Source organism: Aristolochia californica, unplaced genomic scaffold, assembly GCF_029961685.1.
Source record: "Aristolochia californica isolate CCGP_79_NKW_82.1479 unplaced genomic scaffold, dmAriCali1.0.hap1 SCAF_3, whole genome shotgun sequence".
In the NCBI taxonomy this organism is placed as follows: Eukaryota; Viridiplantae; Streptophyta; class Magnoliopsida; order Piperales; family Aristolochiaceae; genus Aristolochia; species Aristolochia californica.
Window position 1 is genome coordinate 11,597,280 of NW_027181992.1, and position 18,021 is coordinate 11,615,300.

Consider the following 18,021-nt stretch of genomic DNA (forward strand, 5'->3'; position numbering starts at 1 on the left):
TTATAATCTAAATTTGAGATGGTCCTCATGGAAAAAACTTTATCAGACAACCATTACCTGTCACGGAAATAAAAACCACAAAATAGAAAATACCATGTGGTGGATATTTATAACACCTGAATCTCCTCACCACATGGCAAAATCCTTCCATAACACTTCAAAAAATTTCAACAACATTCTAAAAGATTCTAAAATTAATCAAACTATTTCCATTGCAAATGCACTAAACAATGCAAACACACACACACACCCACACACATGAAGTCCAAATTCACCGAACAGCCCTGTAGAGCCCCATCTGACTTCGCAGTCACTACGAATTGTACCTCATCAGTGATGGGGATCGGGTTTCGTTGGCTAATGGCAGTGTATGCGACTCAACCTTGTTTGAACTGGACTAAACACCTCGAACTCTAAACCCTAACCCCAAACCCTAAAAACAATATCCTAAACCCTCAACCCTAATTCCAGAACCTAAACCCTAAACAATACATCTTAAAACCCCTTAAAGCCTCAAACCCTAAACTCTATCACCCCAAAATCGAGAACCCTATTTTTTTAATCCCTAAACCCTAAACCCCAAAATCGAGAACCCTATTTTCTAAACCCTAAACCCTAAACCCCAAAACCGAGAACCCTATTTTTTAAACCCTAAACCCTAAACCCCAAAATCGAGAACCCTATTTTTTAAACCCTAAACCCTTAAATACCAAGCATTAAATCCTAAATACACTAAATCCTAACCCTAATCCCCAAATTAAACCCTATAAAGATGGAATTGAACCATAAATACCATAAACCCTAACCCTAAATCCCCAAATTAACGCACAAAAATTAAAATTAAATCAAACACAACACTAAATTAATTGGAAAAAAATTAGGGTGTAGGCTTACCTTCTGATATTTTGGGAAAACCAAAGCTAAAGGGTGAAATCGAAGCCGAATGGGGAAATTGAAGCTGAATCAAAGTAGAATTGAAGAAATCAACGCAGAAATGTCGAAAATCAAAATCAAAATCGAAATGGGGGAAATTGAACGAAATCAGGAGGAATTTTAGGGAAAAGAGAGTAGCGACAGGGAGAAGGGAGTGGGAGGTCGAGAGGGAGAAGAGAGGGAGACCGGGAGGGATAGGAGAAAGGTAGAAGCAAGCAGGAGGCCTAAAGGAAGAGTGAGTGTGAGGGAGAGAGAGGGAGGCCAAGAGGATGTTCACAGCGAGAGGGAGAAGGGAAAGGGAGGCCAAGTGAGAGAAGGGAGAAGCGTGAGGGAGAAGGGATAAGCAACAGGGAGCAGGGAGAACGGAGATGGCTGCAAAGAGATCGAAGAAAAATTTCAAGGAGGAAGAAATGAAGAGAGAAGGAGAAGACCGAGAGAGCAAAAGAGACCAAAACAAAAAAAAAACGATGAGGGTTCGAAGCACGGTGCCAGAGTCATCTGGATGATTCACAATCTTCGGTGGAAAATAGATACCCAAAATCAAACCGTGGAGATAATTTTTGGATTCATCTTAGTCATCTACATGACTTGAACGTTGGTGCTCCACTAACAATGTCAGGAGATGAATTGAGTAATATGGTTGAAGTTCATCTCATGCGTCAAGTTGACTAACTCCCTCTTTATAGATGCAAAAACTTCATCTTTTGTGCTTCCCCTTTCTTAAATATTTTGGTCATATAAAAATTACCACAACATGTAGAATTTTTCATTGTAGATTATACTACTTCTTCTCAAATGTGGAATTCGGAAGGAGGCGCAACCATTGCAGTACTCAACTTCCAATCTCATTCTCATACTTCTCCTTCAATTCTCCCCCTCGAGCTGGGAGGTATATATATATATATATATATATATATATATATATATATAGAGAGAGAGAGAGAGAGAGAGAGAGAGAGAGAGAGAGAGAGAGAGAGAGAGAGAGATCTATATATATAAAAGGACCAACCAAAGTAACACACCAAAGGGTTGGCCAAAAAGGGGGTAACGGAGAGTAAAAAAAAATGATGGTAGGAGAAAGGCTACCAAGTAAAAGGTTAATGGGTATTAGAAGAAGAGAAAATAATCGCCACTTTAATAAAAAGAAGATTGTAATGAAAGTAATGAAATAATTGAATAAATTTGACCAAGTATAACTTTTTTTGGGGTGGCTACAATTTTTCAGAGTTAACTATGCAGATGATTTACAACCAAGTAACAAAACACTAAACTTGAAAACAACAATGATTCAAGATATTACATATCTTGAATGAGCACATCATGAAGTGATTAAGGGCACCAAAACTCGATGATTAGAAGACAAATTTGGCTAAAAAACTAAGATTTTAGGAGAAAAATGAACTCAATTCGTGTCAATGCCAGGAGAGATAATAGGAGTGAAAATAGGAAGGAGAGATTTTCAACTGAACTAACCTTTGGTGCTTCTAATATCAATATATAGCTCAGAATCACAAACGCTTTGTTGATTAAGAAACTAGACTCAAAGAGCTTTAATTTTGATATACTTTGACATAAAATATTCATTCTTAAATCTTTTAAGACCTCTTGATTTTTTTCATTCTGTAGTTTGACCTTTGCTGACTCCAATGCAAATATCTCCTTAAATATAGATAAGATTGACATGAAAAAATTTCCTTATGAAACTAGAATTTGATACCTTTCATTAAAATATAAGTATTCATAAAATATATTTATTTTGAGATAAATAATTTGATATATTTTGGACTTTGTATTTTGGTTGAACTGAGTGCTCTTTCTTCTTTGGCCAACATGACTATTGACCCTTCAAATTTGATATCTCCCTCTAGAAAACTCAGATTGGGAATTATTTTGATAAGGTAGAAAATATACTTAGAAATATAAATATCCATCTAAGTCTTGTTCTTGATGGCATAAAATGGCTCAAAATATGAAACATTTTGCTACTGCTCGAACCTCTCTTGCATTCTGATATTTGTTGCTTAAAATATCGATTTCTTTTTGTGAAAAACTTTGATTGAAAAAATTATTTTTGCAATGGAAATTAGACTTGAAGATATTTTCGTTAATATATAATTTATAATATGAAAAGCTTAGTATGGATCTATGAATGGTAAGAAAATAAAGGGTATTAGGATAGAATAAAAAAAAAGATAGAACACGAATTTAAACTACTTGTAATGACATATAAAAAAATGATCACATTATATCTATTGATTGACTGAGTCAACTCACAAAACTTGCTTTGATACCATGTTGAATTTTTGGGAAAAAAAATTTTCATTGGCTTGATGTAATTTGAGTACATGAGCCTCTATTTATAATAGAGGAAACAAGTATACTCCAATTACAATTAAACTATCCCAATTACATTCAAAATCAAATACTTAAAATAAGTCCTAGAACAATTGAACAACTGAGCATAAAAAGAAAGACTAGAATACCTTTAAACTGAGAATCTTCTATGAGACCTCCTTCCATAATCTTCTTGTTGTGAAAGTCATGTGAGACTATACCTGCTCTTCAACATTATCCAATTGAGTATGATGATTTTCAATATTTTTTAGAAAGTTTCAATCTATATGGATTTTAATTCTTCCTCCATACAATTGTTATTCTTGTTTAATCCTCATAAAGAGGAATTTCAATTTCTAATTTGGTGGAGGTTAGAGACATTTAAAAGCTCGAGATATGCATCTAATTTAATAGAATGATTCTGTTATGCACCTAACCAATACTACCCAAAAGACCGGCCTGTCAAGACCAGAAGACATAGGTACTTAACACAGGATCCCATAATCCCTCAGTGACACAGGATGCTCATGACATCACACCCCCCCTTCGCGAGCCGACAGCCCCGACGGGTCACTCGTCGTCACAGGCCCACTCGGGTTCCGTTACCTGGTGTTTCCCCTGACCCTATGTGTATTTAAATCCAGCCTCTGCGCATTGGGTCGATGCCGCCGGGATTCGAACACGCGACGGAAGGACGAAGCTCTGATACCAAATGTTACGGTCCCGGATCTGACACAAGGATTCGTTGTTGACGTTCTGGTTCGACCATGGGGAATTGTAGAATAACATGGAGGAATTGTAGAGAGACATGGAGAACGAAAACGAAGATCAAGCCAAAGGGAAGCTTGAAAACCCTAGAGCTCATTAAGGAGAGCTCCATGCCTGTTTACACTAGATTTAACCTAATTCTCAATGCTTCAATACTTGTCTTTCTCATTACTCTTACCCCTTAAATAGGGTTCACCCTGTTAGGGTTTAATATAAAATATTACAAAAAATATCCCTATAAATAAAATATTCCAAAAATACCCCGTGTGACCTAAACTGAAATAAATAAAGTAAATTAAAGAAAAAAACTAAAATAATAATGTTATTGTGTGCATAACATTACACCCCCCAGGTAGAACGATCTTGTCCTCAAGCTCGAAAGTAGGGTCTAGATGCCGACGTCTCCACCCGTGCCCAAGTAGCATCCGCGATAGCTATGTCCACCCTATGGACAACCAAAATTGGAGCATTTTTTTTCAGTGGCCCGGTTCGTGTTGGCCTAGGTTGACTCGGTTCGGTAAGCCCGGTCCGGCACGTGACTCAGCTTACTACACGGATTAAATTTTCCTAACTTAGGAAAATTTGAATCGGAAGTCGTCTTCCTCCTTCTGTGAAAATCTCGCCAACGGGTCTTCTACGGAAATCAGAAACCTTCGGCCTCCTCCTGTCGATCCCGAACAGAGCGGTCGTTGGTAATTGTGGAAACCTTGTCAACAACGGATCCTTCCCACACGACACCGACTAAGGCGAGCGACGGTCGTCTTTCTTTCTCATGGCACCGAACAGTGCGGAAATTTCGCCGACGGAGTCTCCTGCTTCTCCGATGGTGACTCGCAGCCCCCCAAAACTGAGAACCCCTCTCCCAAATTTTATAGAAGGCCATTTGCCGTTGTGCTGCTGAGATAGAGTTTGAGCGGAAATTTCGCCGACGACACCGACGAAGTCTCCTGCTTCTCCGGTGGCGAAGGGCAGTCTGTTGGGGCTTCGCCGCTTGGATAGTTTCCGAGACAGAGGGCTCTCGGAAACACATCCTGGTCGAAACCAGTGCCAGAAAATTCCCTCTGATTTTGGATTTTCAGGGTCCTTCTTGGAAATTTTTGAGGCCCCTGTAGTCGGATTTGGGATCGCACCAGTATCGCCCACCACCAACGACGTCTTGGAAGAAACACTTGCCGAAGCCCCAAATCTTGATCCCCGCTGTGTGGCTTTGGATCTCCCTGCGGGGAAATATTGAAAGTTTCCGAGGCATGGCCTTTCTGCTCGTCTAAAACAGCGTATGCCTCTTCAGCAGGGACTTTGGCCGGTAACGAAGATGAAATTTTTTATTTTTTCGGCCATTGGCCGTTCTACTTGACTAAAACAGTGGCTGCCTCTTCTCCGCATATGCTATAATCAAAGATTTGAGTTCGGAGGCCCTTCATTTCTGCGGCGGCATCGAGGTCCTCTCCTCTTTGTTCCGGGATTGTGTTCCTTCCGGTCGTAAGATGAGTTATCATGTTGTCCATCTTTTTATTCAATCTCTCCAACCACTCCATTGTGTTCCCGCTCTCTCAGAACTTGTCAAATTTTTTTATATAGGGAGGTGTAGGATGACTTGATCTCGGATCCCGTGTCAAAGTAATACCCGGGTTGTTTCTCGGATCCCCTTGCCCCGTGGATGGAGCGCTCTGCTCCCCTGACCATGGAGGTCGTCTGTGCAATGCCTTCTGTCGCAATTCTAAAGTACGAGTTATATTCATAGTGCTGAATAAGTTAACAGGTGCATAGAGCTCCACCTCAAGCTTTAACGCCTCATTCAGGCCTGCTATAAACAACGCAACTTGCTGATCTATTTGTACCATACTACTGGCTTGTGCTAATTTTTCCTGGAACAGTTTTTTATATTACTTTATGGCCCCAATTTGACGTAACAAACCAAATCTCCCAAAGGGTTGATGTAAGCTGAAGGACCAAAACGGAGAGAGCACAGTCGCTTAAATTCATCCCAATCTACCACGTCGCTATCAACCTCAACTAGCTAGTACCAAAGTTGTGCTTCCCCTAGTAAGTGGAAAACAACCACATTGACTTGGTCATAGGCTAGGACTCGCTGATGGCTAAATTTTTTTTCTCACCGATACAGCCATATCAAAGGGTCTTCTGACCCATTATAAGTAGGGAATTCCATTTTAGTATACCTTGGAACAGTGCCTCCCCTCTCGTAGAAGTGTCCCCCCGGAATGAGGGGTCCTTGCTGTCCCGAGAAACTCGTGCGCCTAGGAAATTCATCTCCCCCTTTGTTATATGAATGGTCCCCTCCTCTCTGATCTGGAATGAGAGGTACAATGCCTCCCCCCTGGTTGAGGAATCCCCCCGGAATGAAGGGGCCATTGGTCGTTCGTTCGGGAGGGCGGGGTGTACTGTTATGGTCCTTGGGTTAAGTACTTATATCTTCTGCTCCTAACAGGCCGGTCTTTTGGGTAGTATTGGCTAGGTGCTTAACATTTAGTATCAGAGCAGGTTCCCACGTCGCGAGTTCGAATCCCCAAGGGGAGTGCCTGGCGTGGGCGATAGCGAATCCCAGACACGGGCTCCGTAAGGGAGTATGGGCTCCTGACCCGGATCCTGTCGCTAAGTGTTAAGCAGTCGTGGACGTCGGCTCGCGAAGGTGGGGTATACTGTTATGTTCCTGGGGTTAAGTACCTATGCCTTCCTCTCCTAACAGGCCGGTCTCTTGGGTAGTATTGGCTAGGTACTTAACATAGCGATGCTAAATTGGAAGCATTTTGTCTAAATTGGTAAAACAAATAGAATTGTGATGCTCATGTCGATGGCATGAATTATGAGTAACTTTTATGAGTTATTTTTTATTATATCCGTATCAAGAAAGATTTAGATTATGAGTTTTGATAAGAGAAGGATGTCTAATAATTGGTTAAGAGAATTTTTATTCCATAAGAAGGCTATGTTAAATATTTGTGATTAAGAGGAATTGGAGTGGTTGATTGAGATTTGTTTAGGTGTTCTTTCATGGTTCATCTAAGGAAAGAAGCAGGCAGGGTGATAGTAAATATATGGATATGAATTTCAAGTATGTTATGCAATTTTGTTCATGGGTATGTAGGATTATTGTACTTCAATTCTATAAGTCTTGTAATTTTCAGATTAGGTGGATATGTAGAATCTATCTTTGAGATGCCAAGACTCTGTAAATAGAAAGTTGGAACATGAGATGGATATGGTGTTAAGTCTATGTTTGGATAAGCATCAAAACAACTATCATGTGTTACCTTGTTTATTCTTAAGTTACCATAAATATATTTCTTTCTTTTGGCTTAGGCGTAAAAGCTGAATTTTGGTTGTTATGATTTGGGGATGAATTGTGAATTATAATAAGTAGCAACACTTATCTTTTGAAACAGGTTAAGTAATTGTCATCTATAACATTAGAACTACGTGTGCATACATAGCGTATGCTTCTAAGATCTCATAAATGAACCTTCGAATTTGGACTAAGAACTTGTTATGAGACTAGGTGGATGGTTTTATTTGGCCTCACCTCATTTAGAAGTGAGGAATTTGTGGGTATTCTTTAATTAGACAATCATGAAGTTTTGGACCCTTAATATATGACGTTATATGTGTGCTTATTTTATAAAAAAAAAAACTTTTTTTTGTGTAAGTGCCCCATTTGTAGTAGGGAGTTTGGGCTTCAACTGGTTAACTAGAAGAAAATTACATGGACTTTATCAGAATATTGACAAGATGATATGGACATTTCTTGGGACACCAAGTGGGGAGTTTGGGCCTCAATTGGGTAACTAGAAGAGGATTAGATGAACCTTGTCAGAATATTGACAAGAAGATAATGAAGGTTAGAACAAGGATTACTAAAACTTATTTTGGCTAGAGATGATATTTCCCAATCACTTGTGTTGGCTTATTTTAAAATTCTACATTGAAGGCTTGTATTGAGATTATCTTCTTAGCTTTGCATGAAAATTTTGAGAAATTTTAGATCTTAAATCCTAAAATCCATGCGCTGATACCATGCTAGATTTTAGGGTTTAATCCATTATAGAGGCCAGTGGCAAGAGGGGAAAAGAGAAGGAAAATAAGAAGAAGAGAGAAGGAAAAAAAGAAGAAGAGAGAAGAAGAGAGAAAGAGGAAAAAAAAGTAGATGAGAAGAGAGGGAATGAGAGAGACTCGAACTTGAGATAGATAGAGCTTCCCCCCTTAGGTTCTAATTAGGTTAACTCCTCTCACCTTAATTTATATTTATAAGTCTTGATAAAATTATAAGGGTGTCCCTTGCCCACTTAGGGAGAAAAATAACATAACATAAACTTGATGACCAAATTACATCATATCCATTGCTATTTTTTTGTGTTTTTTTTCTCTACCCATTCTATTGATGAGTATAGATACAAAAAAGTTTGATGAAAATTTTCATTATGCAAAAGAAGTAGGGACAATATTCATATTCATAACCAAAATGAAAATTTCAAAATTTAATACCAAATTGATTAAAAATTTCTATGTGAAGCATATAAAAATTAAAAAAAAAACTCCAAACCATCTTATAAAAACAACTAGGTAATTCCAAAAAAAATTATTTAACTTGCACTAAATAATACTTATAATGTTTTCTATATGTAATACATTGAAATGGATTAATTCAAACAACCTTATACTTTTAATACCATCCCCATATTTCTATGATGTGTACTTGCTTTACATGATTAATTCTCTACAAAAGGTAGTGAAGGAATCAACTTCTTTAATGGCTAATGATGTGTGACCCTATTTGTGATAAAAAAAATATTGTAACTTGAATACGATAGTTATTTGAACAAATAAAAATTTTACAATTCAAATATTTCTCCAATCATATTTCTTGCCTAGAGATCATGGAAAACATGATGGGAAAAGTGTGATCGAGTAGTTGAAAGACTTCGTTAGTTTACTTAGTTAAAAATATATATTTCTAAACTAGAACTCATAGAATGTATAGGATAAACAAATATTTAAAAACAATTGACTATTGACTATTTTGGATATAAAAACTCAGATTTGTCCCAATTTGACTAACTATGAACCTTAAAAAGGTACAAGATTATGTAATGTAAAGACAAACCTATTTTCAACTGGAGTGGTACTGAAAGTAAGATGTGCAGTCAGTATTGATTGTTGTAAAATATGTTATTGCCTTTTCAAACAATCAATTTGCCATAGACTAATACTTGTAGTAACATTTGATGGCATAACTGGTATCTTAGTTGGCCTAGGTTAGAAAACATGTAGTTGCCAAATTTTGTTAATATTGTCACATTTGGTATAGTGAAGTGTTTTTTACTCATTCCTATGATCTTGATCACCACTATGAATACCACCTCTAGTATTATTTTTTTCTAGTATGACTTTCTCTAACAAATTGCTTATAACCTTCAATGCTTTCCCCTTTTCCTAACTTATAATTTAATAGAAAACTTCCTCTTGTTTAGTTATTCTCTAGGTAAGGTATCAAATCCTTATGGCTAGAGAAAATATTTAATCAAATGATTGTGATGGGTTTGTAGATAGAATATAAGAATGTATCGACTTCAAATATGGTTTTATTTATTGAGGAATAGTGCAACTACCAAGACTCGAATATCACTTAATATGTTCTAGATTTTAGAACTACTGATAAGATATGCAATATTTAACACCCATCTTTTGTAGTTTTTAATAATATTTTAGCTGAAAGATATGGTAAATATAGTTTGATATGCTATGACTTAACTAAACTATAGTAGATGATATGGGTCTCAACATGGTATATGATATCAAGATGCCTATTCCACTCTTCAAACAACCATATAAATTTAGTTGAAAATGTGTTTACACTATACTAGGAGTGACCTTAGCTATCTCTTCAAAAATATTAGACAGTGTTCATAAGTTTGACATGAAAAATATAAGTTTTTTTATGTGACCTAAAATTCATTTGTTGTGTCTAAATACATCCGTAAAAAAATGATTGACCAAACAAGATATGTTGGTTCATAGGTGTAGTAGTTGACTCTATGTAAGAAACCACAATATTAATAATAAGTGCGGGAAGGGTGGGGCTTTGCTTGTTGTCACACAATTGTGATCAGGTTAAGCAAAGCTTTCCTTGCCATCACACAGTCCCCTTCACACTTGCACTTTGTAGACTAATAGTGAGAAGGCCCTTGCCCTCCCTTTCTTTTTGCCAACAAGGGAAGAGCCCCAACCTCTCCTCCACTATTTCGAACTTCCACATTATAAAGGTAAAGGGGCCTTCCCCTTGGGATAGACAAGGGAGAGGGACAGGGCCATAGCCCTCCTTGCTTGTACCCGTGAGGGTAGAGCCCCACCCCTTCCCCTTGTAAAAATAGTGAGGGTGGGGGCTATAACCCTACACCTACCTTTGCACCTTCCTTGTACTCATAGGGGTAGACCCCAACCTCTTCCCCTTGAAGATTGAGGGAGAAATTCCTTCTCATATTTTCATTTTAAAATTTTTAGGGCATAAAGTTAAGTGACCTAAGGGGTGTTAGTCAACTTGAAGGATGAGATGATCTTCAACCGCATAACGCCCTTCAACACTTGAAGTCGTTAGTGGAGCGCAGATGAAGCTTCATCTCGATGCAGGGGATGAAGGGGTCCTTCATCTCCACAGTTTAATTTTGATCATCTGGAAGAAGGCCTTGTTTGATCTTCTTTGAATTGAAGGACGGGCGACGCTAGCTTTTTCCCCTTTCTCTCCTCGCACCCCCCCATCGCGTGTCGTCATTTCTCATTTTTTCTTCCTCTCTCCCGCACTCCCTCTCTCGTCTCCCTGTGCCCCCGACGTCATTGCTACCAAAATCGATCTCGTCCTTCGTCTCTGGCCACCGTCTCAGTTCCCTCTCGTCTCCGGCCTCATCTCTCGGTCTTCTCTCAGCCTCGCCCTCTCTCTCGCACCCCCTCTCTCGTCGCCATGACTCCCTCTCTTCTCTCGGACTCGCTCTCTCTCGCTTCTCTCTCTCTCTATTCCCTCCCGACCTCCCTTTCTTCTTTTTCGTCTCCCTCTCTTCTCCCTTTCGGCCTCCCACTCCCTTCTCTCTGTGGCTAGTCTCCTTTCCCCCGAAAATACCTTTCGATTTCGTTCGATTTCCCCATTTCCATTTCAATTTTCTTCAATTTTGGACATTTGGGCATCGATTGCTTAATATCTACTTCGATTAGGCCTCGATTTCACCCTTCGGCTTCGGATTTCCCCAAACTTCACAAGGTATGCCTAAACCCTAATTTTTTTCATTAAATTAGTGTTTTATTTGATTTAAATTTATTTTTAGTGCGTAATTGGGGGTTATTTGTGCATTATTTTGGGATTTAGGGTTACGGTTTATAGTCTAAATTCTTGATTCGTGTATGGATTATTTTTAGGGTTTGCTGCTCGGTATTTAAGGGTCCAGTAATTAGGGTTTAGGGTTTATGGTTAAGCATTTAGGGTATTTTAGGGATTAGGGTTTTTAAGGTTTAGGGGGTTTAGGGTTTTTAATGTTTAGGGAGTTTGTGTTTTTAAGCTATAAGGTTTTTTGGGTTTAGGGTTTGGAATTAGGGTGTAGGGTTTAGGGTTTAGGGCTTTTAATGTATTAAGTTCTGGAATTAGTGTTTAGGGTTTGATGGTTTAGGTTTTTTTTTGTGGTTTGTGTTTCGGGTTTAGGGTTTAGGGTTTAGGTTAAGGATTTCAGGGTATTTTAGGGATTATGGTTTTTAAGGTTTAGGGGGTTTATGGGTTTTATGGTTTTGGGGGTTTTGTGTTTTTAACCTCTAGGATTTTTTAGGTTTAGGGTTTGGAATTAGAGTTTAGAGTTTTGGGCTTTTAAGGTATTAAGTTCTGGAATTAGTGTTTAGGGTTTTTTAGTCCAATTCAAACAAGGTTGAGTCGCCTACACGGGCGTCCATTAGCCAACGAAACCCGACCCCCATCACTGACGAGGTACAGTTCATAGTGACTGCGAAGTTATATGGAGCTCTACCAGGGGTCTTTGGTGATTTTGGACTTGATGTGTGTGTGTTTTCATTGTTTAGTGCATATGCATTAGTGAAAATAATTTAATTAATTTTGAAATGTATGAGAATGTTGTTGAGAATTTTTGAAGTGCTATGGAATATTTTTGCCATGTGGTGAGGAGATTCGGTTATTATACACATTCACCACATGGTATTTTTTTATGGTTTGTGTTGGTATTTTTTTTTTATGGTTTGTGTTTTCGTGACGAGTAAAGGTTGTCTGATAAAGTTTTTTCTGTGAGGACCATCTCGGATTTAGATTATACATAGCTGCAAGAAGACAACCAAATGGTCGAACATATGATATTTGGACATTCGATGATGATAGCAAAATGCTCGATCTCTTGGTCGAGCAGGTCAATCTAGGGATCAAGTTGCCTAACGAGGTGTGGAAGCATGAGGTATACATGGACTGTGTAAATAAGTTCAATGAAGACACAATCATGAAAAAAACTATTGAGCAGGTGAAGAATTGAACAAGAGCATGGAAGAAAACATACCAAACGGTAACGAGCTGTATCAACACTAGTGGGTTTGGTTGGGATGCACCCACACAACGAGTTACTGCATGTAATTCTGTATGGCTTGATTACATAAAGGTCAGTAAATCTGTATGGCTCGACTACATGATGTACTATAAAATATTTTTTATGTTTTCCGCGTTAGTATAACTCTATTCCAAGACGTCTAAATGATGTTTTATTCTTGTAGGAGCATAAAGATACTGAGAAGTACAGACGTGAAGGCTGCCCCCTGTACGACAAATTAGCTGTGGTGGTGGGAAATACAATAGCGGTAGGGTCAAGAGCTACAACCTTTGTCGATCAGGGCGATGAGGTGATCCGTGAATCGGAACATGTCCCGATGGATGAGCCAGAGGATGTTGATATAGTTAGGGATACTCCATCACCATTATTAAGCATGGATGAGTCTCTAGGTAATCAATCTGAAAGAAGTAAACGGTTATCTTCAAGTCGTCGTAGAAAGAGAACCGAAAAGCCCGATGATGACACTAGTAGAGGAATCTTTGATGTAATAGATCGAATTGCTAAGACATTTGAGAATTTCATGATGAAAGACGATATTATAAGATATTGGGTCAAAGCCCTCAGGGAAATCCCGGACTAGCCTACAGAATTGAAGTATCACGCTCCTTCATGGTTGGATACACCAAGTAAGAAGGTCATGTTTACGGAGATGATAGTGGAAGAACGGGTCGAGTGGCTTAAATTTTGTTTTGAAAACTAATTGTAATGCGTTATAAATACACTATTTTTTTGGAATATTGTTATGTAGTAGGCATGATATTTGAATTATGACGTTGCAAGACCTATTAGTATGGTTTGTATTTAAATTTAATATGTTGTTATGTTTATATATTGCATGGATGAATATGGTGTTTTGAGTATGGATGTGGAATGTGGATGAATGTAGGATGTGGAATGTGGATGAATGTAGGATGTGATTGAATGTAGGATGTGGAATGTGGATGAATGTAGGATGTGATTGAATGTAGGATGTGGAATGTGGATGAATGTAGGATGTGGGAATGTGGATGAATGTAGGATGTGGGAATGTGGATGAATATGGTTGTTTATAGGTGTGATTACAAATAGGTCATGATTGAAGATTGATGTTTACTTGTGTTTATGAATTTTAGGCGATTGAATTTGTGGATTTCCATGGATACTATGACAGACGATGAAAAGGTTGCAACTATGGTTGCATTCACAACTTTGTTGATCGCTATGGAAAGATACTATCTGTACCATTGCAACAGACGTGTACCACATTCTTGTGGGATGAATGGTCCATTGTATTTGCAAAAGGCACTAGAAAAATCTCCAGTTAAATTTCGAAAAGTTTACAGGATGAACCAATTGGTATTTCACAAATTGGCAGATATGCTTACTAGTAAAGGGTTTTTATCAGCCACAAAGACCGTCTCAGTTTAAGAACAACTTGCATATTTCCTCCTAACTGTTGGTCAAGGACAAGTGTATAGTGTGATAGTAGAGATGTTTGATAGATCAAACTGGACGATAAGTAAGTATTTCAACAAGGTGTTGGACGCAATCCTCAAACTTCACTCTGATTACGTCAAACGGCCTTCGGAACGCACACACTAGAAGATTTTAACCAATTCAATGTTTTATCCCTACTTCAAGGTAACATTACTTCCTATAACTAAATAATTTTAGATTAATATACAAAGTTAGTAAATATTAATTGAAAATGTATAATTATGATTGTATTGAAGCTATTGATGGAACTCATATCAAAGCCAACATTCCACTTGAAGATCAGCCAAGGTTTTGGAATAGAAAAGTTTATCTCTCACAAAATGTGATGGCAGCATGTTCATTTGATATGCAATTCACTTATGTACTTGCTGGATGGGAGGGATCAGCAACCGATTCCCGTGTACTGAAGGATGCATTGACTCGTCGAGATAAAATCTTTGTACCTGAAGGTAAGTAATATATTTTTATGCAGTAATTTTTTATCTATTTTATCTTCAATTATTTTATGTGGTATATAATTTTTATTATAGAAAAATATTATCTAGTCGATGCTGGTTATGCAAATCTTCCTGGAATTTTGGCTCCATATCGAGGAACCCGATATCATCTGCAAGAATTTGGAGATAATATTCCTAGAAATGAAAAAGAATTATTCAACCGAAGACATTCATCTTTGCGGAATATTATTGAGCGAACTTCTGGTGCGTTAAAAGCTTGATTTCAAATGTTAAAAGGCTCTCCTCCATTTTCTTTTAAGATCCAGGTGAAAATTGTACATATTTTTTGCATATTGCACAATTATATACGTGCAGAAGATTATGTTGATATATTTGAATATGAAGATGATGATTTGGGTGGCGAGCTCGGTGGAGGAGGCGATGCGGTCCAATTAGGTGCAATGGATGATACAGACAGTGACGATTGCGATGATCTTGAGGATGTGGGTAGCCAAGTAACAAGCATTCGGAGGTAGAGTGCATTAGAATCCACAAGAGCCGCACAATTTTGAGATGCCATATCGACTTCCATGTGGAACGATAAATGATGGTTTACTCTTATTACTTTTGAACATAGGTAATTTATATGTACTAAACTTGTAACTTGTTGATTGTAATATTAAAGGCACAAACTCGTTATTTGAATAATTTTTTTTAGGTTATTTTCAAAGTTGTATATGTATTTATTTATTATTATTTTTAATTTTATTACTATATTAAACTTCATATTTAAGTCTCTGGTAAATAAAATATAATTAAAGTATGCATTTGATTAATTAATTACTTTTAATTTTTTCAAAATATATTATTAATTAATACCATGCAAATCTATCTTATGTTATTAATATAATATTTTTTATTCATTAATCATAATTTTATTTATTTACTCTATTGTATTAGTGATTTAATAGTGGTAATTAAAATATTGTTAACTCAAACACTTGGTTTAATTAACTTATTTTTATAATTAATAAAATCAATGGTTTTAAATTTCTAAGATGAAGTTGTTTACACTAACACCCTATTTCGAAGATAAAGTTGTCCACACTAACACCCATTTCGAAGATGAAGATCATGTAGATGCATAAGATGAAGATGAAGATGAAGATCAAATTTTCATTTTGTTGACTAACCCCCCCTAAAAACCTCAATTACCTAGTGGTCATTTCTTCAAATTGGGATGGGGATGAGCGAAATTTCAGAGGCTTGAGGTCAAGTTCTAGCATCATATTTGAGCTCGAACTTGGCTTGAGATAAAGTTTGGAACTCAAGCTTGAGTTTTAGGAGGAGGTCTACACCTCCTCTCCTTTTTTGTGAATATCGGGAGGATGAATGATGCCGTTCGTACCTCCCCTTTCTATGAGAATAGAAAAGGTGAACTCCTTGTTTTGACATAGAAGAGAGGGAGAGGGTAGGGCTCCCCTGCCCAAGCAATGCATAGAAAGGACTTCGAGTCAATTAAAGAGTCGAAGTCAAAGTTTAAACTTGGGCAGAGCTCAGATATTAACCAAGCCAACTGAGTCAAAACCAAGTTGCCAAATTGAGTCAAAACCAAGTTACCAGCTCGGTGCCAAGCTTACAAGTAGTCAAGCCTCGAGAGTAATCTTTCATGCGAAAGTCACGGTGAAGTCAAGAACTTCACAAAATCACAAGGGGGGCTTAGTCAACATGAATCAGGAGATAAAGTTCATCCCGATTATTTAAGTCATTTACTTGAATCCGTTAGTGATGCACCAGTGCTGGCTTCTAGTGATTGAAGTAGGTAATAGGGATAAAGCTACCCAAGGCATAAGCTATGGAATCAGGAATCCGCAATATTTTTTGAGTCATCCACTTGAAGCTGTCGGGACGCGCCTTTCCTCCTGAATTTTTTTCTTCTCTCCCGCTCTGTTCTAAGATGAGAGGAACAAAGTAAAATAAAAAAAGAAGAAGAAAAGATACAAAAAAGAGAGAAAGAAAATGATAGGGGAAAACTTTGCTCCACCTTTAAAGTTGAAAATGAAAGAAGCAGAAGGCCTTTGTTAATGATATGTTTTCATGCTTTAATTTGTATATTTTTTACTCTTTTATTTAAAGCTTTTATTTTGTAGGAAACCTCAATTAATGCTTTTAGTGACTTTGAATTGTTTCTTGCCCAAGCAATGCATAGAAAGGGTTTCGAGTCAATTAAAGAGTCGAAGTCAAAGTTTAAACTTGGGCAGAGCTCAGATAAAATTAACCAAGCCAACTGAGTCAAAACCAAGTTGCCAGCTCGATGCCAAGCTTACAAGTAGTCAAGACTCAAGAGTAATCTTTCATGCAAAAGTCACGGTGAAGTCAGGAACTTCACAGAATCACAAGGGGGGCTTAGTCAACATGAATTAGGAAATAAAGTTCATCCCGATTATTTAAGTCATTTTCTTGAAGCCGTTAGTGATGCACCAGTGCTGGCTTCAAGTGATTAAAGTAGGTAATCGGGATAAAGCTACCCAAGGCATAAGCTGTGGAATCAAGAATCCACAGTATTTTTTGAGTCATCCACTCGAAGTTGTCGGGACGCACCTTTCCTCCTGAATTTTTTTTCTTCTCTCCTGCTCTCTTCTGAGATGAGAGGAACAAAGTAAAATCAAAAAAAGAAGAAGAAAAGATATAAAAAAAAAAGAGAAAGAAGATGATAGGGGAAAACTTTGCTCCACCTCTAAAGTTGAAAATGAAAGAAGTAGAAGGCCTTTGATAATTATATGTTTTCATGCTTTAATTTTGTATATTTTTTTACTCTTTTATTTTGTAGGAAACCTCAATTAATGCTTTTTAGTGATTTTGAATTGTTTCTTGCCCAAGCAATGCATAGAAAGGGTTTCGAGTCAATTAAAGAGTCGGAGTCAGAGTTTAAACTTGGGTAGAGCTCAGACAAAATTAACCAAGCCAACCGAGTCAAAACTAAGTTGCTAGCTCGGTGCCAATCTTACAAGTAGTCAAGACTCGAGAGTAATCTTTCATGCGAAAGTCACGGTGAAGTCAAGAACTTCACAGAATCACAAGGGGGGCTTAGTCAACATGAATCAGGAGATAAATATCATCCCAATTATTTAAGTCATTTACTTGAAGCCATTAGTGATGCACTAGTGCTGGCTTCAAGTGATTGAAGTAGGTAATCGGGATAAAGCTACCCAAGGCATAAGTTGTGGAATCAAGAATTGGCAGTATTTTTTGAGTCATCCACTTGAAGCTGTTGGGACGCGTCTTTCCTCCTGATTTTTTTTTTCTTCTCTCCCGCTTTCTTCTGAGATGAGATGAACAAAGTAAAATAAAAAAAAGAAGAAGAAAAGATAAAAAAAAGAGAGAGAGAAAGAAGATGAGAGGGGAAAACTTTGCTCCACCTCTAAAGTTGAAAATGAAATAAGCAGAAGGCCTTTGTTAATGATATGTTTTCATGCTTT